The sequence below is a fragment of the Coturnix japonica genome, chromosome 12, assembly GCF_054131305.1.
Source record: "Coturnix japonica strain WE chromosome 12, WE-NBRP24, whole genome shotgun sequence".
Taxonomy (NCBI): domain Eukaryota; kingdom Metazoa; phylum Chordata; class Aves; order Galliformes; family Phasianidae; genus Coturnix; species Coturnix japonica.
Genome location: NC_140674.1, coordinates 17126072 through 17153290, shown reverse-complemented (window position 1 = coordinate 17153290; position 27219 = coordinate 17126072). Strand labels below are relative to the sequence as shown.

General features: G+C 39.9%; 1 protein-coding gene across 3 annotated transcripts in view; it reads right to left on the bottom strand.

The window, feature by feature from the left end:
* TBL1XR1 (TBL1X/Y related 1) overlaps positions 1-27219 on the bottom strand; it is a 375211-nt gene that overhangs the window by 226786 nt on the left and 121206 nt on the right. For all 3 annotated transcript variants that reach the window (XM_015871583.2, XM_085513249.1, XM_085513250.1), the window contains exon 6: positions 22025-22164. The gene's annotated coding sequence lies outside the window, so the exon portion shown is untranslated. The remainder of the gene's footprint in view (positions 1-22024; positions 22165-27219) is intronic.

Here is a 27219-nt window from a genome sequence, read left to right as displayed (position 1 = left end):
GAACACATGGAGTTAAAACTTGCAATATGGAAAAAAGCTGTTTCTGTAAATATTGTAATTAAACAGAATGCTGTTTTTGTAATTGTCAGAAAAGAAAGCCCCAGATTACCAGGAGGAAAGAAATTAGTGCAAACAGATCTGCAGGAAAATATTCTCATTTTAAGTATCAGCTAAAATCTAAACTGCCTATGAAAAATTCACAAAGATATACTCAATGATGCACCAAATTATCCTCTTGGGTTTCATAATTCTGTGAGTGTGTGCAATTAGTTAACGGTGGTGTTGTTATAAAACTACATACTGTGGCTGGCGGGTTTTGAAACTACTCCAGAAACCAAAGTCTAACGCTAAACAACTATTGTGTTTGGGTATTAGGCAACAGGAAATCTGCCTGATGATAACTGAGTTATACCAAGCCCTGCAGCAGCCACTGAGACACTATGTCCATTTAATCTGCAGATGGCAAAGTAGATATGCCATTCACAGCTGCATGCATGAGGATATGACATCTTTGTCTATATTAATCTCATGGCTGGCTTCACATGACTCATTCAACCTTTTTTTCTATTACATGAAAGGGAAGTTAACTAGCAAGACTTCTGGGGATTTTTAAATAGGTCCAGCCCTGCTGGGATGTACATTTAAAGCAATAGAGCACAGAGCTACTCTCTGCGTTCCTAAAGCTCTCATGCCATGCAGCTGTATAAGTCCACTGGTATTCAGGCAAATCCCCTGTATGTGTCATTAGCTCCTTTCCAAAGCAGTCTTGTTAAAGCACACAGGCTGTGTTGCCAAGAATATGACAAGCAGGTCAGATGTATTAAAATATATATTGAGAGAGACAACATTGGCAGGCTTTGTTATCCCAGTTATCAGCAAGGAGATAGAAGACTTAAATAAATGAGCAGCTTTAATTTAAAAAAAGAAAGAAAGAAAGAAAGAAAGAAAATATCTGTAGTATCTTTGTTCCACTAAGATAAGCCGACAGCTGAGGCAAACCACCACTATACCCAGAGGCAGCAGCAGGACTGTAACAAGGTTCCCAGCTCTCCTCATCCTCTCCTACAAGGCTGAGAAAAACACCAAGGGTTTAGCTCCAAGTGGTTCACAGGAGCCTTGCTGTTTGGAATAGCTTGGTTTGGAGATCTCATGCTCTGCTTTTGAATTACTATTCAGATAAATATGTGTTCAAAGTGGAATATCACTGGGGGAAAAAATATCAAGCTTATCATTCTCTTTTTTGGGCAAAGCAAAGAACCCTTGCAGATCTGAGAAAATCCACACAACAGAACTATTTTCAGTTATAATAACTCCTTCAAGTCTCAGAGGAGACTGCTTTGAAGATCAAGTGACATTCCCTCCCCCAGAGAACTAACTCCTGGAATTAAACAAGATACATTAAGTGAGGAAGAAGCAGAGCAAAGAGCTGCCACAGTCAGTGATGGTCGTGTAGATCCACCAGAGCAGGGGCTGACTGTGGATGCAAAAGGAAACTGAAAAATGAAAAAATATGTATTTTGGAAAGCACTTTCACAAGGAAATGTTTTCATGTGAAATTCCTATTTTGAAGGTCAGAGCCTATGTTTTTCCATAACAATCCCATCCAGTTTTATACAAACAAAAATAATGAAACAAGACAGGGAATTTTTCTTCCATAAACATATGGTAAACTCCAGTTCGGAGAAATCTGAAGTTGAAAAAAACAGGCTCCAGCCCTACTGACAGCATTTGCAAGATTATCTTTTTGTATCTCTCAGCTCCACAAACAATATGCTATCTGTTGAAATTTAAGCAAACAGATCCAGAGCACAGCAAGTTTTCTGCAGACAATAACCTGTGGAGAGAGCAGCTACCCAGAAAAGTGGGAGCAAACCCTGACAAAATGTTCCAGTCTTCCTAATTGAGTACTCAAACCAACAGCTTCCAAAAATACGTTCCATCTCCAGTTCTTCTGTCAGAAAGAAAAACAAAACACCAAAACCAAATAAATACTTAAGATACTTTTAAGTATTTGAAGATGTCCAGATTCCTTAAGGAAGGCCAAATGAAGCATTTCAAAGGCTTTTTGATGATCAAGAGCCAGATCAGCTCTACGCTTGAAGCTAACTCCCTAATTGTGCTTGAGAGGACATTTGACTTCAAAGACTGGTGTGCTTGAGGGGCAGTGAAAGAAGTAATTTGTTTTCAAAAAATCTAAACATAATCAGAGAGACTTTGATGCATACCTGTGTAGACCTGGGAGCTGAACTGTGGCAGCCACATTTGTAAACATTAAAATGTTTAACACAGAAGGAAGTAACCACTGTCTTGCAGAACTGGGAAACCAGCGGTATGGTTAGACTTGGCATAGCACATCCAAAGCCATGCCACATCTCCGTAGGTCAAAAATCCAACTGCTTCCCCATGCAGATCACTTGTGGGAACATGCTTATCTTCATGATAATGCTTTGCCACTTTCTTATAAAACAAGAGTAGAAACTGCTATCAGTATTCTTAGAATCCTCTAATGACAGAGACTCAGTACTTTATGCCAATTCTGGTTACAAACTTCTTCACCTCTTTCAAAACCTTTATGAGCTAAGAATGCATTTACACCTTTTTTTTTTCTTTAATGGATTGATGCTTATGACACACAGATGAACAGTTCTACTTCTATAACCTCGCTGTGCCTCTTCCTGTGAATTACACATAATGATACTAGATTCAGAAACCACAAAAAGGTAAGGGGCTCAGAGCACAATAACAGAGACCAGAGCAATTCCACTGACTCCTAGCACAAAATACTACAGTATATGTGGATACTGAGATGGTATCCACATTTCTGTTGGGCATTCTGCAGGGCCAGATGTATTTCAGCTGAGCCTAGAACTGAATGGCTGGCACATAGGTAGCCCAATGCAGGATTACCACATAATTCTCTACGAGGAATTGCTGGCTTGTAACCACACATCCAACATAAGTCGTTATGCGGTGTTTCTGAAGCAATATCTCAGCAAGCAACCTGCCCAAACAGCTGCCAGCCCCTCACCTGCCTACCCTTCAGGGATCTCTGTAAATAGGAGCTGATCCCTTATTCAGACACAGAACACTGGTGAAATCGTGCCATCTTGCAGTGAGAAGAGTAGGAAATGCTTTTGAAATTGCTTTTCATTATTTTATGATCCTGCCCTTAACTTTTCCCTCCACTGGTAGGAAATGGACTTTTATAGCCACTATCTCTCAACTGTCAAACCTAACAGTACAAGGAGTCTTGTGCAAAGGACAGGGCTCAGGCTACGAGGTGATCTATGAGCTTTTTTTCCCCCAGGGTCAGGGTAGGGGTAAAATCATAAAAATGGTGAATTGCTTATAGTATGAAGAGAAAAGACATGAGCGAGCTACAAATTTTAGCTCTGCCAATTGTAGTCAGATACTCTATAAAGACATCAGTTAACCTAAACCCCTAAGCTTGCTAAAAACAAAGCAAGTATCATGGAAACCCCAGCAAATTAGATATACTGCAGATGCTTAACAGTAACACAGGAGATTAAATGGCCACTAGTCACGCTTAGAAAAACCAGAAGAGAATTTAGCACTTCTCTGAACTGCATCAGAAACTAAACACTCCACCTGTTAATATAGAAACTAACTGCATGAATCTTGGGCTAAGAGGCTTCCTGACCACTTTTCAAATTACCAACACTTCACTTATTGCCAGAGACAAGAAGGTATTTCAAAACTCCCTGAGAAATGGATGTTCCCACAGCCCTGCACTCAACGCCTGGTATTTGGCAACAAAGCAATTCTAAGCAGCCCAGAGCTCTGTCTGCACTAACACCACTATGGTGGTGTGACAAAACCAATTATAGACATGTTAACTATTACAGAAATGGTCATGTCGTCTTTCTGAAGGAAAATGACTCTTTTAGTGAAAAGGATTTTCCCAGAAAAATAACGTTTAAGTCAGAAAGCATTCAGTTTCCCATGACCAATACCTTTTCTGAATGCAAAAATTGAAAAAATGCTCAGAGAACACTCTGATGAAGATATTTTTAAAGCAACAGGTTTGTAGATTTATTTATTTTTTACCCGCCAGGAGGAAATTCAGCCTCCCAACCAGCTGTTCTCACCACTCCGAATACATAAATATAACAGCAAAAGAGAAACATGAGCAGTTTGCAAATACTCTCGAGGAACAGCAGACTACTTAGCGGTCCAGTCTGCAGCTATAACTGTAAGTTACACTAAAACCTTCTTTCTAAATAGCCAAAGGGAAAGATTTAAAAGATGTGTGGTCACTGCAGAAGGGCCGCGATCATTTTCAGGCCCGAGGGCTGTAAGAGCATTGCAGCGTGTCAGGTGCAGCTTGGGAGAGCTGCTGGGGACTGCAGGATGCGCTCAGTGACAGCAGCAGCACTAATGTGAGACAGCACAGCCAAGGAACAACGCTCCTCGTTTATTACTCATTAGACTTTGGGAAATATTGAAAATCAATAGTGGTTCGAATTTTAAACCAGCTTTTCTCTGTATTTGACAGCATTATTTTAATGCGTATTAGTAATAGCCAGGACAAGCGATCCTGTGTATTAGCAGCTATCCCAGAACACAAACAGCCATTGTGCCTTTTGTGCTTCTAATCTAAATATACAGAGAAAGCACTGGGGAAAGGAAATGTTATTATTCCTGCCTTAGAGCTGGAGAATTGAGACAGATAAGAACTGAGCAATTTTCCATCCTTAGAAAGGAAGTCTATGACAGAAACTGGGACAGAATGCAAATTTCTACAGCTATTCTCAAAACAGGTTTGCTGGCATAATTGTTTTTAGACTGCAGAGGTTGCCAAAGAATCCTGAGGAACATTTATGGAAAGGGAACCTTAAATACGTGCTGTGCACTGAAGAGCCCTTTCATGTTCAGGTGTTGGATGGTGAGAGATCATCTGCAGCTGACTTTAGAACATCACAGAGAGGAAAACTGACAAAAGGAAATGGAAGAGAAGAACATATGATCCAAGCAAAATGAAATGCAGCAACATGAGATACCGCGAGCACAGACTGGTGGATTGGCTACGTCACTCTTCCTCCCAGAGCATTCGCTCTCAGTATGGCAGATGATAGCGAGCATAGCTGGGTGGTCTGTTAGCAAAACATCAGCTGAAGTCACTTTGACTTCAGTAATGTACTGCAACCAGATGAAATCATTGCAACACACAGATTAACGAGGCGAGATCTGGACAGAGAGGGAAAAAATGACATAGGAATGCATGGGGCTTTTGCTGATAAAGCACTCCTATAAATTCTGAGGATTGTATGCCGATACAAAGGGGAATCTAACAAAACCATATATGCACAGACAAGCCTGGTGGTACACCACTGGGATCAAGGTTTTTACCCTCTGCTAGAGATATAACTCCAAGACTGGGTGTAAAGGAACCAAAACACGGGCTGCCTGTGCTACAGGCCACAGCCCCAATATTGATGTTGACTGACATTCTACTGAAGCAACATTCTACTGAAAACTCCCACCTGAAAAAAAAACCACACTTTTCTTCACTGCAATTTTCAGATTTGGTACAAAGAAACCTGTTTTGTTAGGAGCAAGTGGGTTAAATATAGTGTTTGCAGATGTGGCTCAAACAATTGTTCATCCACAATTACTTTACGGAATGCTAATAGTGAGTGGGTTTGCAATTAGGATTTCATTTTCCTAAGATCTTAGGCAAAACAGGAATATTTATATGCAACAAAGACAACTCCCTCTTTTGATTTGATCCTCAGAAGAACTTGTTTTATTTAACAACCCAGACAGAAAACCTTTCAGAGGTAACCACCAGGAGCTGATGATTTTCTACCAATTGGACACTTTTCATCCCATTAAGAAAAAGGATTGAGAATAAACTAAGCATTTGCATGTGAGCATCTGTACGCTTGCAGTGACTGCCTCAGATAGTGGGGCACAGGGGGGCTTTACTGGCTGCTCTGCCCCACATCTTCCTTGGGTTGACTTTGCCAGCCTGCTAGACTCAGCAGCTTTGCTCTCAGGTTTTGTCAGCACAAGTAATGTCAGAGTAAGACCCCGTGCACTTCTGCTACTGCCTGCAGCTAAAGCTTGATTTCCTATTAGGGAGTTACTAATCTATCACACATTAATTAATCGTATAGACTGTAGATAGAGCACAGCTGAATAAACTCGGTGGAGAGAGGAATCTGAAGTCACTCCAATATCCCGAGGGCTTCTCATAGCTCTGCCCTCCATACTAGGAAATGTCATTCTCTAAAGTAGGTCTTACATCTTTAGAAGATGTGCGTGGGGACGAGCTCTCATCTGGGATGTAGAGACAGTTTCAGGCAAAATAGCAAGAGTGGTTGCTCTAGTTTGATGAGGGTTTCCTCATTATGTTCTGTGCATTTCAAATGTGAGAGTTTGGTTTTGTAATGATGTTGCACATTATTTTTGAGCCTCAGGGGGTGAATGTAGGATTTCAGAAATAAATATATTAGCAGGAACAATTGTAGCTTAGAAGAAAAAAAAAAAGTTACACTTTTTCTGATTGATAGTTTCTGCATGCCACCTACAAAGGCTTATGTTTCTCTGCTCTGGAGTTTCCCAGGCTCTGGGGTACTTCAATTAATTGTCATTTATATAACCAATGTATCCCTTCCTCAGGGGCAATGAAAGCTCTGACTAAGGAGAAAGTCAACAGATCCCTTTCATCACTCTTGAGCAGGACCAGTGACTAAAAAGCATAATATTTCATTTGGGCTTAGTCTCATCTCTGCAGCACATTTGTAACAGGCAGGTCTCTGCTGCCTAGTTTTTGTTTGCTGACTTCAGGAGCATACTTCAAAAGCTCCCTGTCCTCTTAATGAAGGCGCTATGCCTGTCTTTTATCATATCTTTTGTTCTACGCTTTAGCCCACAATCCCAAATGGATGATGAAGAGTAGGAAAACTTAATACAATGACTGTTTTGTCATGCTGAATAAGAAATAGTGTAGTATGAATCTAAGTGAAAACCTTACCAAAAAAAAATCCTAATAAAGAGACTAGACCTACTGAGATAATTTTTTTTTTCTTAATACAGTCCCCTTGTCCTAAAATACAGGCAAGAGAAACAAAAGAACAGAACAGGAAGAAAAGACCCAGATGAGTCCAGCTTTAAGCAATCCTGTTGAATGGGGTGAGATGACAGCGACCAGACATGTGGTTCATCTGCTGCTCATTAACGCTTTGCCATTCGCTCTGTGCACTCCATACCCCAACTTCTTTATGGGCCAAAGGAAGTGGTGGTTAACACCACCCTTTAAAGAAAAAAAAAAAATAAAAGACTCAGACAAAGAAAAAAAAAAGAAAGAAAGTCTGTGCTTATAAAGTGCTTTCCTAAAAACGCCTCTCCTTTGTTGATTTTTGTCTGATCCAAGGAATTATTTTTGAGGTGTAACCACTGTATGGAGGTAGACCTTCATGGCATATTTCTGAACTCAAAAAGTCTTTACAGAAAGGATGTCGCCTCAGGATTATTCATTATGATGTTGACAAAAATTCCTAGCATTTCTGTCTAGCAAGTCTGATCTAGTCTTAGTGTTCTTCCTGGATAGACTTATGCAATAGGCATACATACCTTACCTCCTTGGTCTGGTTTCCTCTGTATCCCTTTGGATGGAATGTGAATCATCTAATTAGCCATTCCAGAACAGCACAGCAAGTCCCTTCTAATCCTAATCTCCTTCTGCATAATCCATAGTAGCTGATAATGGCATTTTGTTAGAACAGAGCTCTCCAAGCTTTCTATGCAACTCTGAAGGCTACTCACACTTCATGTTGTGTTTGTCTCTTAATAACCTGATTTTCCTGGAATCAAGAGAAGGTCAGACACCACTTCAGGCCTCTTGAGTAAGCATGGCTGTATGTCAGATGTAAAAGCCTAGCATAATTTCAGGGAAGCTGGTGGGCATTAGCCATGGGGAAAGGACAAAAACACGCTTAATTTGTTCTCTTGTTTACAGGTTACTCTCCCACTTAAGTCATCCAGTGAGACAAAACCACCTTCACACCAAAAGTAAGATCTAAATGAGACACTGCAGAAATCCAAGCTGAGGCATGTGCCTATAGATATACCTGCAAGTGAGTGTTTTGCATCAATTCCCTGCCAGGCTGGTCTCAGAAATAGCCCACGTGCTCCCTCAGCATCCAGCAGCACCTTCAGAGCACTAACAGCAAGCCAGGATTTTGTTTGATACCCCAGAAATTCCCTTTCATGAGCTACATACACCAGACTGCACAAAGCCAGGTACTGATGCCACTGCATGTCTGGATTTCCTGATTGCATTAATTGCTGCTCCAGTTAATTAGTGACACCACTAGTTTTCAGTATCACCTTCAGCACACATCCTCAGTAATTTTCTCTCATCTATGAGCTTGTCTTACCTTATTTCTCCTGCTTCACAACTCCATTTTATACCGGGCTGGAAAAATTCTTTTGTTTATGATCTGATTGGCCTTAACCTACTAACTCAAGCTCACAGCAAGTGGTTTGTTCTGTAAAAGGCAGAAAACAACTTCTAGACCTCCACAAGGAAATTAACAACACAGAACAATTTAGCTTATATTATCTGCATCAACACCATTGATCTGCATGGGTCTGAGCAGTTTACAGATCCCTGATATGCATGCATCCTTTTTCCTGAAGTGTCTCCAGCTTAAAGAAATTTATCTCTCTCACTTGTTCATTTTACTACTTCAATCAAAACTATCTTCACTGAAGTCATTCTACAGATTTCATTTCTCTACTTAAACACACCATCTATCCTCACTTGTACCACCTCCCTCCTCCTACTCATTTAAATGGGCTGTTATACCAGGGTAGATTAATGTCACGGTCGTCTCCCTTGATTTAAACGCTGTTTGATTATATCTGTCAGGATATACTTCTCTCTATAGTACGTGTTCTTGCCTGATGTATTAATCTGATGGAGTAAATGGGCCTAGAGACACGGTCTAATCATTGCACAACATTAAATAGTTAAAGCAAGGTTCAGGCCTCCAGGTATGGACTTGTTGGTATTTGTTATCCCTTCAGGCAGCGGAAAACATGCCAGATGATATAACTGCCAAATCACAACAGGAGAGTTGCATTCTTCAAGACTGAGGTGGTCAGCAAATACCACATTTGCTACGTACTTACATCTTTCTTCCCATTCCTCTGTTTCATTGGTTAGTTTTTTGTTTTGTTTTGGTTGGTTGTTGTTTGGTTGTTTTTTTTGAGTCAACCTTAGAAAAACCTGCTTAGTCTCCAGCAGAATTTCTGAGCTAAACATCAGCCACAAAAGCAGCAATTCTACACGCTGCTTTAAGATCTTCTAAAATGATAATTGAAATAAGCTTTGAGATCATCATTTTCAGATAAAATCACAATTAAAATATTGAAATGAGAGAAACTGACAGAAAAATTAATAAGGTCATTAGTCTACGTCACATTTAAACCAAAGTGACAAAAGAAACATTTCCAGAAAGATAAATTTCAGAAAATTAATGGAGAAATTGTTCTGAGAATATTAGTTGAGAATCAACATCACTGAAACCTGTAAGTTCTGTTTCTTTTTTATCTGTTGTTGGGATGTTGTTTAGTGTGTTTTTTAACAGCAAAAAGCCAAATAACTTTAAAAGAACTTAAAGCCAAAGCAAGATGCTGTAAATCAGTCTGGATTGTTTCTCTTGAGATAGAAGTCTTAAATTTATAGGAAAACTTTCAGTCTTTTGATGCTGTTAGCCTATCAGAGATGCACACCTACCACAGCTGTTACACTGTGCCTGGTGCTTTGGCTTACTGCAGCCCTTTCCTTCACACAAGACCTCATTGACCTTAATTTCCTGCACCACAGCCCAGGGCCAAATCCATTGTAAAGTTTTCTACTCAAAACTGCTGCATCACAGTCAGATTTATGCTTTGTATGGGGGGGGGGGGGGGGGGGGGGGGGGGAAGAAAAAAGAAAAAGAAAAAGAAAAAAAAAAAGAAGGAAATAACGTAGAGAATAGATCTTTCCTCCCAAATACATCAGATAAGGATGAAAATCTGCCAGAAAAATCCTTTCTCAGCAACCCAGATTTGTGATAAGACATATATGAAATCAAAGAAAATACTGAACAGATAGGTGCTGGCATTAAGAAGCTAGCCTAATAATGCTAGATACAATTGTTTTTTCTCCTTAGCTGCAATTTTATGATTGAGCTTAACGTTTCTTACGTGTGGTAGTGGAAAACAACTATAAAGCTGACATTTTAATGTACAATTGTGGTTCAAAAGTCTGGGAGATAAACATTCAAGCACAGAAGAAAGCTAGTCTGGGGAGGAATTATTCTAGACTCTGCAATAAGGGACTTGTTAAATGCTTTGTGGCAGTTACACCCAGTATCAGGCCCACATGCTATGGAAGTAACCATGATAACAGCCTCATGTTTGTATAGCACCTTCCTTCTAGATGGATCATTATTTATATAGCACTCACACGTGGGCTAGATGTCCCCTAAAGGAATTTACAATCTCATTTTATTCATTATGTTCAGTTACTGTGGTGAAAAGAGCCATTTGTATCCAGAGACAGACAAGTAAGTAGAGCAACAAACAACGGGGAACTACAGGGCAAGAGAAAGAAGCCAAAAATCAGGATTTCCAAGAGTTTGTTCACTTAAAAGGTTGGGGAGACTTTCTCCATTTACAACAACACTTAATTTGGGGTTAAGGATATATCGTATTATACCTGATATCAGTACAAATCCTTCCAACACATATTCTTCACATTCATACTCACTCCCTGTATTTATATGCATTGATTCAAGCTTGATCCAATGCACAGCAATTTTTGCAGCAATGTAGGAGCATGAACGCTTGGGTAGCATCCTCCTCTCTGCTAAGGGCAGCTTAATGGCAACAGGACAAGTGTAGAGAGAGAAAATCCTGTAGCAATAGGAGCAAGAAGCAGCAATTCATTTTGCAGTTACTACGTTTGATAACAGCATGCAAGAGACCACTCATCCATCAACTCTTTTTCATCATCATCAGTTCGTCACGGTAATGTGATAGTGGTGGTATTTGCAAGGCTAGAGTACTGAAATGATTTCTATTTAACGAGTCAGACTGAGCATTAATTATTGTTATCTTCACACAATGTTGCTACAAAGAATTTCTGTTATCCCTTCTGTCAAAACACCGTCCTACTCCCTTCAACCCTCAGTCCCTCCATACACTGGCTATGCAGCTACAGAGCCCCACATAGCCTGCATAACAATGTTGTTAATACACATATATGATGATCTGCTCTTAAGCACATTATTACTCACCAGCATCATTTGTGCTATTCTGAGACAATCCACAAAGGGAAAAAAAAAAGAGATTGTAGTTAACTACGCAGATAAAATAATAATGATTATTTTCAACTAAAATGAGATTCCATAACTTTAATCACGTAAGCCAAAATATTTTGTCCCAACTACACGTTCTAACTTTGTTTTTTTTACATAAGCACTGATTGTGTACGTAAGATGATAAATGATGGGAGAAAGTTCTTAGAATTGTTCATCTAGAATGAAAGGTGGACATTTCCTAATCAAAATAACTGTGCACAGAGAAACAAATGAAAAGAAAACAAACGCAGCCATTATCCTCACTCAACTCCATGAACAAAGTGTTAGGCTGAGCCAAGCACTGGTATCAATTTTCTTTGCTTAATGAAAAGGTTTTCTGAGATGTAGTCCTTTCTGCTTCACTGTGGATTGACAATACATTCTGACCTAATGGATGCTGATTACTGTTTCCATTATGCAAGGCTGACAGAAGCAATATTTCTTCAAACCACAACCTGTTGTTGAGCACAGAACTATTGTAGAGTAAATCTGTACTACAAAGGCCTTTTTCATATCACATGTTCTTTGTGTGCTTTGAACTCCTAGAAGGCCTCTCGCATGGCAATAGCAGGAGCCACGAGGCTGCCTTGCCATTACAGCTGGGATAGCACTCAGGAAGATAACCAGCCCCATCTGGAAATCTTGGTTCAACATAAAAAACAGATGAGAAACATGCACTTCAGTTCTCTAAATGAGACCAGACTGAAGCAAGCACCGCAAATGTGAGTTCACCTTGGTAGGAAGTCCTCAGCTCTTTGTGATCTTCCCAAGGCTTCGACCAAACACCACCAGAATTGGCACAAGAAACCATATCCTTCTTGCAAAACGGAGGAGAAAAAAATAAGCATTACTCGTGTAAAATCCTATGTCTAACCAACATCTGGTTTTAGTTGGAGGATTTGAGAATTCACCAAGGCAGAGCCCATGCTGCACATGAGCTAAGCCTGTTTTCAGAGGCACAGCCCCACCACAGGCTCCTCTTAGAGCAGCTGACATGCTCTGCTTTTATTTGTCAATTCCACACATCAGCAGTCTCCCCATCATTTACATCTCACAGCCTAAACAGCTAAGACCAACGCACCCAAGCTCTGGTAGCATACTGTAGGCACGTTCTGCTAGGCATGGTACAGGCCATGCTTTCTGAGATGAGTTTGAGGTTCCTTCCCAGCACAACACTGTCACTGAGGAGCGGCTCTGGGTTTCTGCATCGCCATACCGCTGGCAACCATTTCAGGAGACACCCTCCTGAAGAGCTCTGTTTTAGCCATGTAATCAGTTTGTGGGAATTCATCCTCTAAATTTGACTCAACTTGTTAAAGCAACTATAAAAGACAATTGTGCCCATGGAGCCTCTGGGGAAGGGAAAGAAAAAGAAAAAAAAAAAAAAAGAGAGAGAAAAAAGAAAAAAAAAAAAGAAGAGTTTTTTCCAAAGAATATTAAAGAACGAACATGGCTTTCACATGCTGGGTGGGGAGGTCTGAGTCAGCGTGAGGAAGTGGTTGTCTCCCTCCACCACCTCAAACCACTTACAGCTGCACCAAGCCTCTGAACAAGTCTCCCAGAGAGAGCAAACTAATTGCTAAAACATCTTCCTAAGGTTTTCATGCACGCATTTGCTTGCATCCAGTCTAACTACCTGCTGTCAGACAAACACTGCAGCAAGCAGAAGGGCACAGCTAGCCCAAATCTCTCACCTATTGCACAGAAAACTTTGGTGCTTGCCTGGAGGTTTTCTTGTTTTGCTTTTGTTGTGTCCAGGGCTACACCTGCTAAGAGGCCGGTTGCTGGGTGACTGGGATTTCATTAAGCTGAGCCAAGAGAAAAGCCATTTGCTGCTTTTAAAATAGTCACTAGAAGGAAAGGGAAAAGAACATTGCTGCGTGTGATCATTCTGCAGGAGCTGAATTTCTGGTACAGAGCCACTAAAAGCACTATAACTATGGGCAGCTCAGGGTAGGGCAGAAACCCATGAAAAGTCAAAGTGATCAGTTGCTGGCAAAAACTCAATATTTGCACTCATATTTTCATTTTTGTCAGGACCAACGAGAACATATGTTTCTATATCTCCATGAACTACAAGTTTCCAGCACTGGGTTGATACTGCAGGTAATCCATTTCCATACAAGCGGAAGTGCAATGAGATAAGAGCCCACTGCCCTCAAATCGGCCCAACACAGGTAACATAGGCTTCCCTAGAGCTGCACACAGCAGGAGGCTACAGAGATAGCATCATCCAGCTCACATCAACACAGTGCAGGTCCTTTCCATAGCCACAATCCCTTTTCCTCAGGCATCCTCTGAGCCTTCTCACCAGCATCCCCTTCCCCCACCCCCAAGTTTCCTGCAGCAGGCAGCTCAGCTCTTGCACTGGGCCCAGCTCTGGTTCTCAGTGGCAGACTTCTCCTTGCCAGGCAAGCCCAAATTGGGTTTGCCTAAAGGCACTAAGCCAGCCTTCCAAGGAGACACAACATGGTACAGATGAGCCCTAGGTCAGTATTAAGTATATAAAGGTTTCCGATTAGAACTACAGAAGGTGGAAACAAATCAGACTAAATGACATCTTTAAAATGAAGCAGAAGCATGAGTAAAACCACAGCTCTCCCAAGCTCTGTGCTACAGATTTATTCTTGGAGCCACCAACCACAGCACTAAACAGTCACTTGACTTCAAAAGCCTGTGGGGGTGAATGACAGGAGCAACTCCTTTTAATTCATTTTTGCTATGCAAGGTAGTCCTGCTTGGTGTTCTCTCTCACATCCTTGTCACCTAGCAGGCTTTCCTGCAAAGGATCCTTCTGTTTCTGTTTACCACCCTACCTGATGTGCAGGACAAATACTTCAGATTGCGAATTATTCAGTGCTGTATGTGGTGAATATGAATTTTGTTTACTATTCTTAAACTACTGAGACGCTACATGGTTGCTGTGTAGGAAACAGCAATGGATGCACGCCTACTGAATAAGTATGCCTTGCCAGCACTGCAGAACTGCTCGCACCTCTAAAGCTGATTGATTAATCGTGGTTCATGCCATGTCTTTGCCAACAGAAGCTGTGCTCACAAAACAATTCCAAAAGGCATGCAGCCACATTGCCATTTGCATATTTGTTTGTTTCATTTTAAAAGGTCATCTGTGCTTTGTGGCTGGTTTTCTAAGCAAGGGTAAGTCATTTTGTCCTTGTTCTTCAATTTGCAGCAACTTCACTCTCTTTCAGTTCCCTACTGTTTGCTGTGAGCAGTGCTGCAATACTTTTCCATTTAGATGAAAAAAAAATAATAAGTTGCACAGCCCTTTGGAAATTGTTACCACAGGTATTCAGGAAATAGCTGGCAAGAAGAACGCTGTGGCTCATATTCCCTCTGGGCAAACACAAGATTGGCACAGTGCATAACCAAGCCAAAAAACTCATAAATACAGATGAAAAGAAAATTCAGCATAATCCCTTTCCAAAGCTGATCCTTAGTGCATCTCTGAGATGACAGGCTGTGTACATGCCTGGCTGTCTGCTGGCATTATAATGGTTGATAAGACTTCTGCAAATGAGTAGCAGAGAATGATCAAGTAGAACAGCTTTTGTTTCCACGAAGCATTCTTAGTAGCCTGAAATAAACGTCCAGTTGTATTTCACATAACCTTACCAGAAAACTTCACTGCCTAAAATCTGCACTGCAGCAATCTCTGAAACAGAGTTGGGAAGATTGCTGAACCAACAGAGTACTGGCTCAATGAAACTAAACTGTTTTGCAGAAAGATTACAAGAGAAATCAAGAAAATATATAGCAGAAACATACTGAGTAATTTGTGTACTGGGTGTCAGCAATCCACCTGCCTTGTTGACTATCCACCTTACAAAATCCCATTTTCTTTCACTTTTTTCTTTCCCCTCAAACCAGGCCATAGCTGGTTATGCAGGAGTTTCCCCAGCACTTCATAGCAAGCTGCCTTCTGACTTTTTCAAAATGAAGGCTTTAGATAGGAATTTCAGCCTGCATGGGGTTTGAGAACAACAGCCAGATCTTTGTTGTAGATGCTCCTGTCTCTAGAGGAGACAAGGTTAACATCTGACCGAAGGCACACCACATGGTGTTTCAGAGAGCAAGATAATCTGACTTGCAGTCAGCCCCAGCTAGGTCATGATTTGGGGACCTTGGGTTAGATATTACACATTCATCTTTCTTTCAATACAGTGCTTGTGGTTTTTTTGTTTGTTTGTTTTCCTGTGAAAATTAAAATAGCTGCAGGCTGCATGGTCATTATTGTCATGTATCACTTTAAATATCCATTGCTTGTCATAGCCTCTCTTGGGACTGTGTATAAATGATTCTACTGTTGCTACAAAAAGCAAGTTAGAACAAACCTTTTCAAGCCTATTAGCCTCTAAGTGGTCATTCTGACTTCCATGGAAAGAGTCCAGCTGACTTCACAGGAAGCTGAATCAGGTTCCTAATGAAGGTTGCAAATTTAGGTCTGGTTCAGTCACACAAGAGTTCATAGCCTTGTCTAGATCATCAAGATTTTTGCACTTTACTAGAGCAAATGTTACTGTAACAGTCTGCAAAGTGGAGATACTGCAAGAACAATCCTTCACGGAGCACTGCTGCTATACTGGGAATCAAAACAAGAAACTCAACAAAAAAAAGGGATACTGGGAATAGAAGTGAATACAGTCTCAAATAGAGGGATTTTTATTTTTTTCCCTTTTCACATTTATTTTGCTCCCTTTATAGTATTGACTCTTTTTATGAAGAAAAGCAATATGCTCCTCACTGCTTTCTCAGGTGTTAGCCTAGGTCCAATGTATGATCTGCCTTAACCACGTTATCAGTTACACGTCTTTTATGATCAGCCATATCTTCTCAACAAAAGGCTTCTGATCCCTTATTAACAGTATTTCATTGATGCATAGGTAGATGTGGAATGACAAAGACACACAAAATAATGAACAAGGCAATGAAAACCCCTTTGGATTTTCCTATTCTACCCACAGTACAGGACAAGAATAGGGAGACGTTGCTTGAAATTAGAAAGGCTGCAAAGGCTGATATGGATTAAAGGAAAGACTCTTCTGCTGAACATAGATTCTAACCAGCCTGTGAAATTAACTGCTGCCTGCTCAGAGTTGAGGAGAATGGAATTGTATTTTGCATCTTTTATTTATTATTTATATATTTTTTAAAATATGTGAATCTAGCAAAATTCATGTCTTCAAAGCACATGTTGAAATAAAGACGTAAGGGAATATTTTTGTTAAAAGGTGGAGCAGGAGTTGCTGGCCTGTACAAAGCCCTGAGTTATCTGGCTGGATTAGGCAGCTGTCCTACCTTGTCTCTTTACAGAAATGGCAGTGGGACAACACAGAGACCATGCTGGACTTCCAAACCAGGTCCTTTTTGCCAGACAAAAATGACAGGGTTTATTACTCAAAAGCTCCTTGCAGTAGCCTATGGTCCACTAGCAAAATTAAAAGTGATAAAGAATGTTAATCTTCATGCTCCAGGATATAAACTAATTACCGTCTGGAGTCATGAAGCAGCTTTCCTCTTTATACTGATGCAGCCTTTACTGTTGCCTTGGAAAATGATGAGTTTGGTAGGAGACTGTTCCTCTCTCTGATGTATTGACCTTTGTCAAACACTGGATTCTTAGCTAGTGGATCAATGGCGTATTTTAGAATGATGTTTCTGTGCTCATATATCACCTTCCATTCAATTATAACCACCTAATTTAACACTCATTAGCAAGGTAATGCCCCAGAGTCTTGTATTTGTCAAATTGTTTGTTTACCTTTTTTATTCCAGAGATTAGTGCAATCTTACATGCAAAGTAAAAGTGAACAGACCCAGTGCTCCATAACTGGCCTTTCAGCTGAAAGGTTGGTGTTTCCTCCATGCCTGGTGGAGGCAGCAGGAGTGGCACTCATATAGACCTAAGCCTTTTATCAATGAGCACTGGCAGGTCTATTTGTTTGAGCCCTTGCTGACACCCACAGTCTCTGTAATTCAGTCTGACAGATTGAGGCCATGTTCCAGATCTCACAAAAGAAGCAGAGGCGGGTATTGATTTTTCTGTTATTGTTGGTGATTTGCTGCTTCATTCCTCTAACAAATGCTTAAAAAAAATATATAGTAAACAGGAAGGTCACAGCTGCAGGTTGGCAGAGCACATAGTGCTCTTTCTCCTGTTATTCTCTTCTTATTCAATGGGCATGTTCCACAGACCTTGAGCAACAACACTAGATAAACATGAAGTAAAAGCCATGATGACGCTAACAACCCAGAGGGACTGGGGGAGGAATCTGGTTCCAGGCATGTTCCACATTGCAGCTTTGTGTCACACTCCTGAATCACATCTCAGAATAATGGCTGTATTGTATCTTCTCCTGCATTAACCTTGGTACGCAGATAGCTTCCAAGTTCACATGGAAATCATGCCCCACTGCTTGCTATGCTCAGGCTTAACCCCAACTGACCTTGGGGCCAAGCTGATGACACCTCTACAGCAGAGCTCACGTCCTGATAAAGTGCAGGTCCTACCAGAGGTGTGCCAGATGCTGTTGATTACATCCCTTACTTCTCCCGGCACCATGGGATGCCTCATCTCAGGAACATACCTACCCTGCACGTCTACAGCACTTGTTTGCCAAGATGGGCATCTTGCAGCACCACAGTCCTGATGTATGGCTGATGTATGTAAGACTAACACACCTACGTCCTTAAAATAACTCATTATATTAATTGGTTCCTGTGCTTTAGAAACTTAGTAATTTTCAAATATTCCAAAGAAAATTTAAATATATATATGTTTTTTGTGTCTATTGATTCTATTATATATCATCTCAAAACGCTGAGGCTTTCCGCTTCTCCTCAGCTAGATTAGGATAGAAGAGATGCACACATTCAGGTCTGAGTATCTGGACTGAGTATACTTCCATGCATTAGATTCATCACAAATGGTTTATTTTAAGATAGATTCTGAATTTATCTCAGAAAACACTTAATTCTCATTTGTGTTTGGCACTGTGGTAGGAAACAAAACAAACAAAAACCAAAGCAAACAAACAAACCACAGAACGGTTGCAGTTGCTCAGGTTTCTGCTTGGGAAATGGTCAAGCTGCTCCCATATAACCCAACCAGAGCAGAAACAGAAATAAAGCATCCAGTGCTTAGCTGGTATGCTGATGACTCTAATGTAAATATAAAATATATAAGGGATTTTATTTTTTTTTAAGCAGCCTTTCAGCCTTAAGAAAGATAAGTAATAACTGTGCTGTGAACAGAGCCATTTGCACTATCACAGGGCTATGATAACTAGCTTCCTACACAGTTTGTCATGCTGAATGTCACTAATACTTCCTGAATACTGATATTGTTCATGACTTTTTGTTATGTCTCAAGTAAAGATTTTATGTATTTAATTTAGCAAAGGCATTGATCAACAGATATAAATCTTTGGAGAGGCTACTGATAAAAACTCCTTTCATATCACACCTAATGTCTGCTATGTTAGGCTTCAATAATATTTACATTTTATCCTTTTTATGAGCTCAGTGGCATTGCAGCGGCAGTTCTCAAAGTTGATTGAAAATCAGTCATCTCCTGGGAGCACTGGCATAAATCTGAAGTAACCTTGCTCCTTCTGATGGAGATACTTGGCATGACTGCGAGTGCTATTCAGCCCAGGGATTGTGCCATATCTATCATTACCAGCAACAACAAAAAAAAAGTGGGGGGAAAGAGGGTCGGTGCTTAGTGATGGCCCTGGAGAGTCAATCTGCACGGACTTCTCTTTGACAAGTGTGGGGTTTAATTCCCATGAAACTACTACAGCTTGTCTTACACACCCAGTCCTGGAGGTGATAGCAGGGGTGGAGGCACGCTGCTTCGCACCTTAGATGATGACTTGATCTCACTGAGATGCTGACATGATAGCAGATGCAGTTTATTCCCCACTGAGAGGAAAGGCGTGTTTGCTGCTCCCATTAGCACCGTGACATGAGGTCACAGCAAAGGCTGAAGGGAATAGGATCACTGTATGGGTATAAGCACAAGCCATATGTTTAGCCAAAATATTAAAGGAGAAAAGTATGAGAGTGAAAATGGAAGCAGAGATTGCTAAAGCCCAAGGTCAAAGAAAAACTCTTTGTTAGAGCTGGAAAAAATGGATTTATCCTCTGAACAACACCTCCACAAGAGGAACACATGCCTATTTTAACAGTTTTTCTTTGTGTACAATTATAATAGCGAATGTCTTATGGTAAACTGCTGTGTAAAACTTGGCCCTGTTTTGAATACCATTTCACCATATGCAAGAAGTCTAGTGGTAATGCCTTAGAAATGTTATTCATGTTACACCTCGGGGCAAGATAAATAATAGATGAAGAGAATGAACACTCAGTGGCATTACCGGGAAAGGGTATGCAACTTCAGCTACCCTATGAACTTCTCCATTTTCCTCACAGAAATTGTTTCTGTTGATACTTTGAATTAAATTGGTCTAAGAGGGGAAGAGGAGGAAAGTTCAATCAGAAGGTTGTCAAGAAACTGCGTTCACTTAAGAATTAGTGGAGAGTGCCACAGCTCACAGCTTGGCATACCATTTACATCTTTCCAGCAGATGAGTTGTTCTGGAGGCTATTAGAGAAATAATTGCATGCCACTTTCTTCTTTTAAACTTTGTTTAAAAGTAAAAGACTGATTTTTGGTTTTGCTGTAGTTTTTGCTGTGCAATTTTACAAGTAAAAACCTCATACTAAATAATCAGACATTACAATAAATACCACCATGCAGGGTGCCCTGCATTTGGAAAGCCATGGTTAGCTCTTTCAGAAGAACTTACACTAAAAGAAATAAGAGAAAACATAGAAAGTATTCTGCTATAATAGGTACAAATCACTGCCATCCTGTTAATTAAGCAGCTGAAAGCAGCTGAAAAGCTGTCAGTCCTGCCGTTTGGCTTCACTATCCTCAGCACTTCCACTATCCCTCCTGTCACAATCTCTAGTTACCTCCAGCCCTTCACTTCATTGCAAGCCCATGGAACAGAGGATGGAGCAGCCACGTATCACTTATTTATACAACAAGACCATGAAGATTGTGCAAATTCTCAATTGAAAATTAGGTTGTTTTAAATAAAAATACCACACTAATTCAAGGTCTTTAGTAAATATTTGCAATATTGCAGGGAGCAGAAAAGAGGGAGAAAGTCATCCAAGTACACAGAAAGCATTAGAACAGGAAGCAAATTGAGAAGTGCATACAAACTAATTGTGAACAGTGAATGAGGAAGGTTCCTGTCAGTTATAGAAAGACAGGTTATTTGGAAGCTAGTAGCAAACATTGTCCAAAGCTGTTGAACACAGAATAATGAGGACTTTAAAGTATCTGTTACTCTCTGTGCCTCTTAAAATGCATGGATTAAAAAGGTAAGGATGTCCAAACAAGGATGACTGATTTTTCTTTTCTAGAAACAGAGAGCAAATACCAAATCTTTCTTGAGTACAACTCATACCAAGAAGGTGACTTACTCCGGAAAGAAATTTAGCCAAAATGGTAAAATTTTCTACTACACAGTATAAAATATAAGGAGAATAGCAAAAATAATTTAGAAAGCATATGAAATCCACAGAAAATAGTCAATGTGATCAATGACGTATACCTGAACTTAAAACCAGCATCTGAATTCCTTTGCAAAGCTGGCCTGATTTCTAAGTGCTTGAAGGCTTCATTTAGAAGTCAGTATACTTAGAGATCACAGCCTTAAATAATCTTATACAGAGATCAAGGGTGCTGAGTATGCTTTAGAGAGCACCACTTTGAACCCAAACACAAGGCCATACCAAAGCCATACCAGTCACATCCTCCTGTTCATTCTGCCATGCCACAGTTCAAACTTAAACACATTCAATGTAAGTGTTCAGATCGTAACTTTCAAAGCTCACAGCATCCCACTAACTCACAACGGAGCAAAACATTTCTACTGTTATCGGTCTACTACTTAATTAGATGATCTAATCTTTTGCTCATGTCCTAAAATCATTCTCTTTCAAAATGAGACAGCTGACAAACAGCTCCCAGAACATTCTCACTATTACATGACTCTTTCTAGAGCATCCAACCATATTCAACTAAAATAAGAGAGTATTAACTTCACAGTATCTTTTGCACAAAGTCTTACTCTGGAACAAATTCACACCTCTCGAAGCTCACCAGTCTACTACTGCATTTTAGAAAAGTGTTCAGTGACATCTCTAAACATTTCCAGTAGCTCATTACATGCATTAAACCATGAATGCCACATTTCCTGTCTCACAGTCTCTGCTTGCCTACAAGCAGTACAAATCCCAGCAGTTCGGTAACAACAGTTCTTGGTTGTCATACACTAAATGACATGGACTACAAATTTTACAGATCTCCTACAGTATAATCTACTAATTACTTGGCCAACAAACATCACGATGCTTTTTAAACAGTCTTGTAGAATTTGGAAAACATACTTTTCAATGAATGCCTTATTAAATGCAACTTCAGCATTTCTTTGAGATCTGTAATTCTAAGGACAAGCACACTTTTTAATATCAAGTTTGAAAGACGGCAAGTAGAATAAATGATTAGAAGGTACCAGAAACATTAAAAAGTCAAGCAGACCTACCTGAATCTTCTGGAAAATGGCAATGAAAATTGTCAAGGTGTGGAGTTTACAGCCATTTTCAAGGCTAGACAGTTTCAGGCTGTCATCTGTAGGTGTTTCATGACCAGCTCATCTGTGTTGCCAGAGGAGAACGTAAATACCTGAAAATGACAAAGATTAAACAAAGCTTTTATCAGTTAGAGACAGGACAGTTTTTTTGTTTTTTGAGGATTTCACACTCCTTTATTTACAGCTTTCCAGGTACTGAACAGTCAAAGAGAAAAGTCTGTGTAGAAGTCACAAAGGTAGCTATTTCCCCACCTGCTGATCAGCTTGTCTCGATTACGTGGATGAGAAAACTTAAATTGCTAGAGGAATAACCAAATAAGCCACCTTGTGTTCAGGACAAATTGATGAGAAAGGGTTGTAGTAACAGCTGTAAAGAATGACTGAACATACAATAATGAATTAAAAATAAGATGAAAATATTCCTTAATCATCAGAAGCACAAAATTTAATTCTTCTTGAGGCTTCCAAATTTACCAAAGGCACAAAATAAACACACAAATGCCTTGTTCTAACTTACAAGTGAATCATTAAAGGAAAGACTAAAAATAAAACCACATGAAAAATATGATCTGTTAAGAAACACCCACACAAAGGATGTCTGTTTAGAGTATCTTGTCCAGGTAGCCCATCCCCAACAGCTTCACAATACTTTGATTTATAATCCTTGGAAAGCTGAAGGAATGCCTTTTAAACATATTCAAACTGGTGTAAGACTGTCTGAAATCAATAGGCAGTATTCATTTAGCAGGAGGTTGAATTCATGCCAGTCCTGACTGAGCTGGAAGGTCAAACAAACAAATATTTCAGGCTTAACATTTGGGAAAATTAATACACCTTTTATATGCATCTCTGAAATTAAATCTTCAGTTGTAGGAAGCAGTAGCAGAAGCTGGAACTCTACAGTGACCAGGCAGTGAAGACAGTGCCCATGTCTTTAAGAAATCATCATGCACAAAGTCCTGGCTGCTGGTGTTTTTCACACAGGAGAGAGCGACCCTTGCCTAGAAGGGTTTACTGTCTAAAAAGCAAGGAACAGGGATAAAGAAGCACATTCGGCATCTCATCCCTGCCAAAGTGCCCACATAGAGATCAAACATGTCAATGGAAGCCACAGCTGGTCCCCAGCATGAACTTCCCTCTCAGCACAGAGAGGAAAAGGCGACTTCCCTCTTCAAACAAAAAACCTTCCTAGTTTTGACAACCTGAAATTCCTCAGTGAAGAAGCATTTTTGAAGCTAGGCCAGGTATAGAGGACAAAAGCAACTGGCATACAGAGTAATTGTTCCCTGAAGTTTACTTCCAAGTTTCTCTGAATTATTCACTTTTTGTGCTGTTTTATCTGTGCAAGAAGGAAAGTACAGCTTACCCGACTAGATTACAGTGTTAGTGACAGATTAAAACTTAAAGCAAGTCTTCTTGTCTTTTATGAAACATAGGATTAAAACACAGTGGTAATGCATAAACTGCATCATTGCTAGGTAACACCAGACTTTTCAATTATTATTATCCTATTCTTCACCATGGTGGCGCATGCAGAGATTTAAAAGTCAAATACCATAATTATACCCACAGGAGGACTGGATGAATGGGAGCCCATACAGGGTTCATAGATATACACTCCTTGCAGCTTTGGTTTCTATACAGCAATGCTTCTGTCATTCAAACTTACTTTACCCTTTTTTGACATTGTAAATCTTCAAAGCAATGCAACTAAGTCTAGGTTGTCAGCTTTTGCCTCATTTATTTTAGTAAACCCTCTAATAGTACACTTTGATAATAATCTCACGGAGACTCAAGGTTATAACGTCGAAAGGAGAAATTCACCTTCCCCATCAGCAGTCAGATATTGCTGGTTACAGTTCAACAACCATACTTGAACTGAACTCAAGTCAAGAAATTGTTGGAAATCAATGAAACTGTTTCAGGGAATTTGTGAAATTTTGGATAAGGTTGTATTTGCGCACATAATTTTAATGCCATAAACCCAAAGGCATGGGTTGTACTAGAGAAACAAAAGCAGGTAAGAGATTTTCTCTCACCTTTGAAGACCAACAATTCCACTCAAAGCCTGATCCAAAATATTCCCAAAATGCCTCTTGCGCTATTTCATATTGTTGTTTCTTCCTGTCATTTCATTTTAAAGCTGTACGTTATTGGTCTTTGTCGTGATTTATAATAGTGCCAGCCAGTGTTCATGATATTCACAATGCAAAAACAGTTAAGTATCAGGTATTTAAAATAATAATAATAATAATCTAAAAAATAAAAATAAAAGTAAAGGGCTCCTTGATAGCATCCTGGATCATATTACTTCAATTACAAGAAAGAAAGAAAGAATCTAACCCAAGGTTACAAGTTCTGTGATCTATAAGATCGTGCTGCAAACGCTCAAGTTGCCTTATATTTTGTTTAGCCCATACAGAAAGAAAAAATAAAGCACTTGTCCAGCTCACCACTCCCCTGGTGAGAAGAATGTACAGAAGAATATCATCATCCAGTGTCAGTGGGCAAACTCGTCCAAGTATAACTGACCTCCTGGCTCATAGGCAAAGGTGCTGCTGCCTGAGAAACAGCATCTGGAGGAGGGGCAACACTGCCCAGCAAAAGCACAAGAACAAACCCCTTCAGCAGCACTGACTGAAGCAGCAGAATTTGGGATGGCTTCTGTTTTATAATTTGGAAATGCAGCAGGAGAAAATGGAAATCAATAATGGTGAATATTTCAGAATCCTGAAAAAAACATGCTGCATTTAATGGAGACTACATTACACAGGGGTGCATTTATCCATATTGGTACCTTTTCCCCATTCTCCTCTGAAAGTCTGCAGCAATTTTACTTATTTAATGAGTTCCAGCAAGCCCCACATTCAACATTCAACATCCAACATCAGTGAACTGACCCAAAGTCCCTTAAGGAGCACAAGGCTTCCACTGACACCAGCACCCACAGAGGGGTTGAAAGAAGGAGTTATTTCCAAAGAAACAGGCTGGTGAAATTGGCACATTTACAGTGTGAAATACAGAAGGGCATCAGAGAGTAGGATAAACATACCAGCAAACAGGAAGAAGGACAAAGGTCATTGCCTAGCATCTCTGATAGCACTTTGGCCAGGAAATATTATCAGATCCTGACCACACAAAACCTGCATCTGAGCTTAAAGCTTCATTTATTGGACATATTCACAAGAACCCTGACAACAGATGAACTCAGATTTCTACATCTCTACAGACCCCAGCTCACCACCACCAATTTGGTTGTGATCTCAGCAGTTAACAAACAGCGGGAGCTACACAGAACGGTCACATCAGCATCTGTAGCTGTTGAGCTACAATGGGGTGGGGGGAGGACTCAGGGATAATTACAGGGTGAATGAGTTGTATAATACAGAGCACATCCTCAGCAGTATATTGTGTCTTGATTATCAGCACAGAAGCTAGAGCTGCATTGAAATTATTGTTTGAAGTTCATTACCTTTATTCTAACAGACTGAATGCAAGAGGCAGGGAACAACCAATCCTGGAGATGAAAAAAAACAATTGGTCAGGGGCTTGGAAAGAATTGTATTGTCACCAGGCTGGCAGCCAGACAGCTGGTGATTTCTGTGTAGCACCGTTTCTAAGAAATAGAAAGGTACAAGTGTCTTTGAACAGGCAAAATTCCCATCCTGAGCTCTTCATTAGAGGGTTTAATTCTAGGACGCTGCTCATCTCCAGTTATCACAAGGGATCAGGTAAGCCTATTTCCTATGACTGCTGCCCAAGAGGTTTATAATGCCAGGTCCTGCAATACAGAGGACTAAAAGAGGAAAAAAAAAGCTGCTCAGTCTGATGCTCAGGGGCTGCAAAGAGATGGTTTTATGATGAATACAGTCTCCCACACATTAAAATGTTCCAGTAGTCTTTGGGTTCAGTTCCAGATCCTCAGAAGGAATATTTTTAAGCATGTCTTCAGAGCGTCTCTGAACTTCTATTAACCTATTCTCTGAATGATTTCTTTATTCTCATGTTCTAGATAAGCAACCCAGGGGTAACAGAAACACTAGTTACTGAACCTCTTCTCCTTAGGACTCTGGGATGCTGTCATCCACCACATCCCTGACACAGCTGTATCCAGCTTGGTCAGGAGCACACAGTGTCAATCTGACCTGTTTTAAATAGCTAGCTCTCTGCTTGCTCATGTTATTATGGCATCTTCCATAACCACAGCAGTAACAAAACACAACTATAGTACCATACTTTCTGATGGGTTCTCCCACGCAGAGCCCACAAGACCCATAAAATAGAATTCTTGGCTACGTGTGAGCTTCACTGGAATTGTCAAGAGAAAAGTCTACTTGGAAAATGACATACAGACATCTCTACCTTCTTTCACCAAGGCAAACTGAAAACAAGAGCTGTCAGATTCAATATTCGTGACATAAATATAAGTAGTATTGGATCACTCACACTGGTATGATTGTAAGCTCATTCTTCATGTTCAAAATGTAAAATATTCCCAGACAGTGGGTTATATCATGCAATACAAACAAAGCCTTGTTATAATTCATTAACATGTAGATGTCAATAAAACCAATGTTTATATTAGTAAGTTATTTGGCTGTTGCTATTATTTTTTTAAGGGTTTATTTTCCATCCTCCCCTTAACATTTAATATTAACCGATATTAACGTCAAAATAAATGACCTGACTGCATGTATCTGTATGGTATTCAGTTTGATATATATGGTATAAAAGTTTCATTTTCATTCTGAATTAAGAATTAATGACTACTTAGAGTGTTAGTCATATCTTGAAATGCTATTTCTCTCAAAGGAAAGCAATGGCAGAATTAGTCAACTCCGAGCAGTACAATTAGATGTAGCTTCATGAAAAGCTATGGAGAGTTCAGCATATTAAAGGATATTATTTTACTGAGCATGTTACATGCAGTGAATAAACCTTTTGTACGTCTGCAAACCATTTTAAATTAATTTATTTTTCATTCAATCATACATATTGTATCAGAACTTCAGCTACCCAAGTATATTCATTATAATGACTGGAGAAATGAGGAATATTAGCATACTCTGAAGTAAGGATGGACTTATAGTTTAAAGTTTCTTCCAACACAGCACAGCAGAAATGTTTTTAGGGAGTGTGGAACCCTG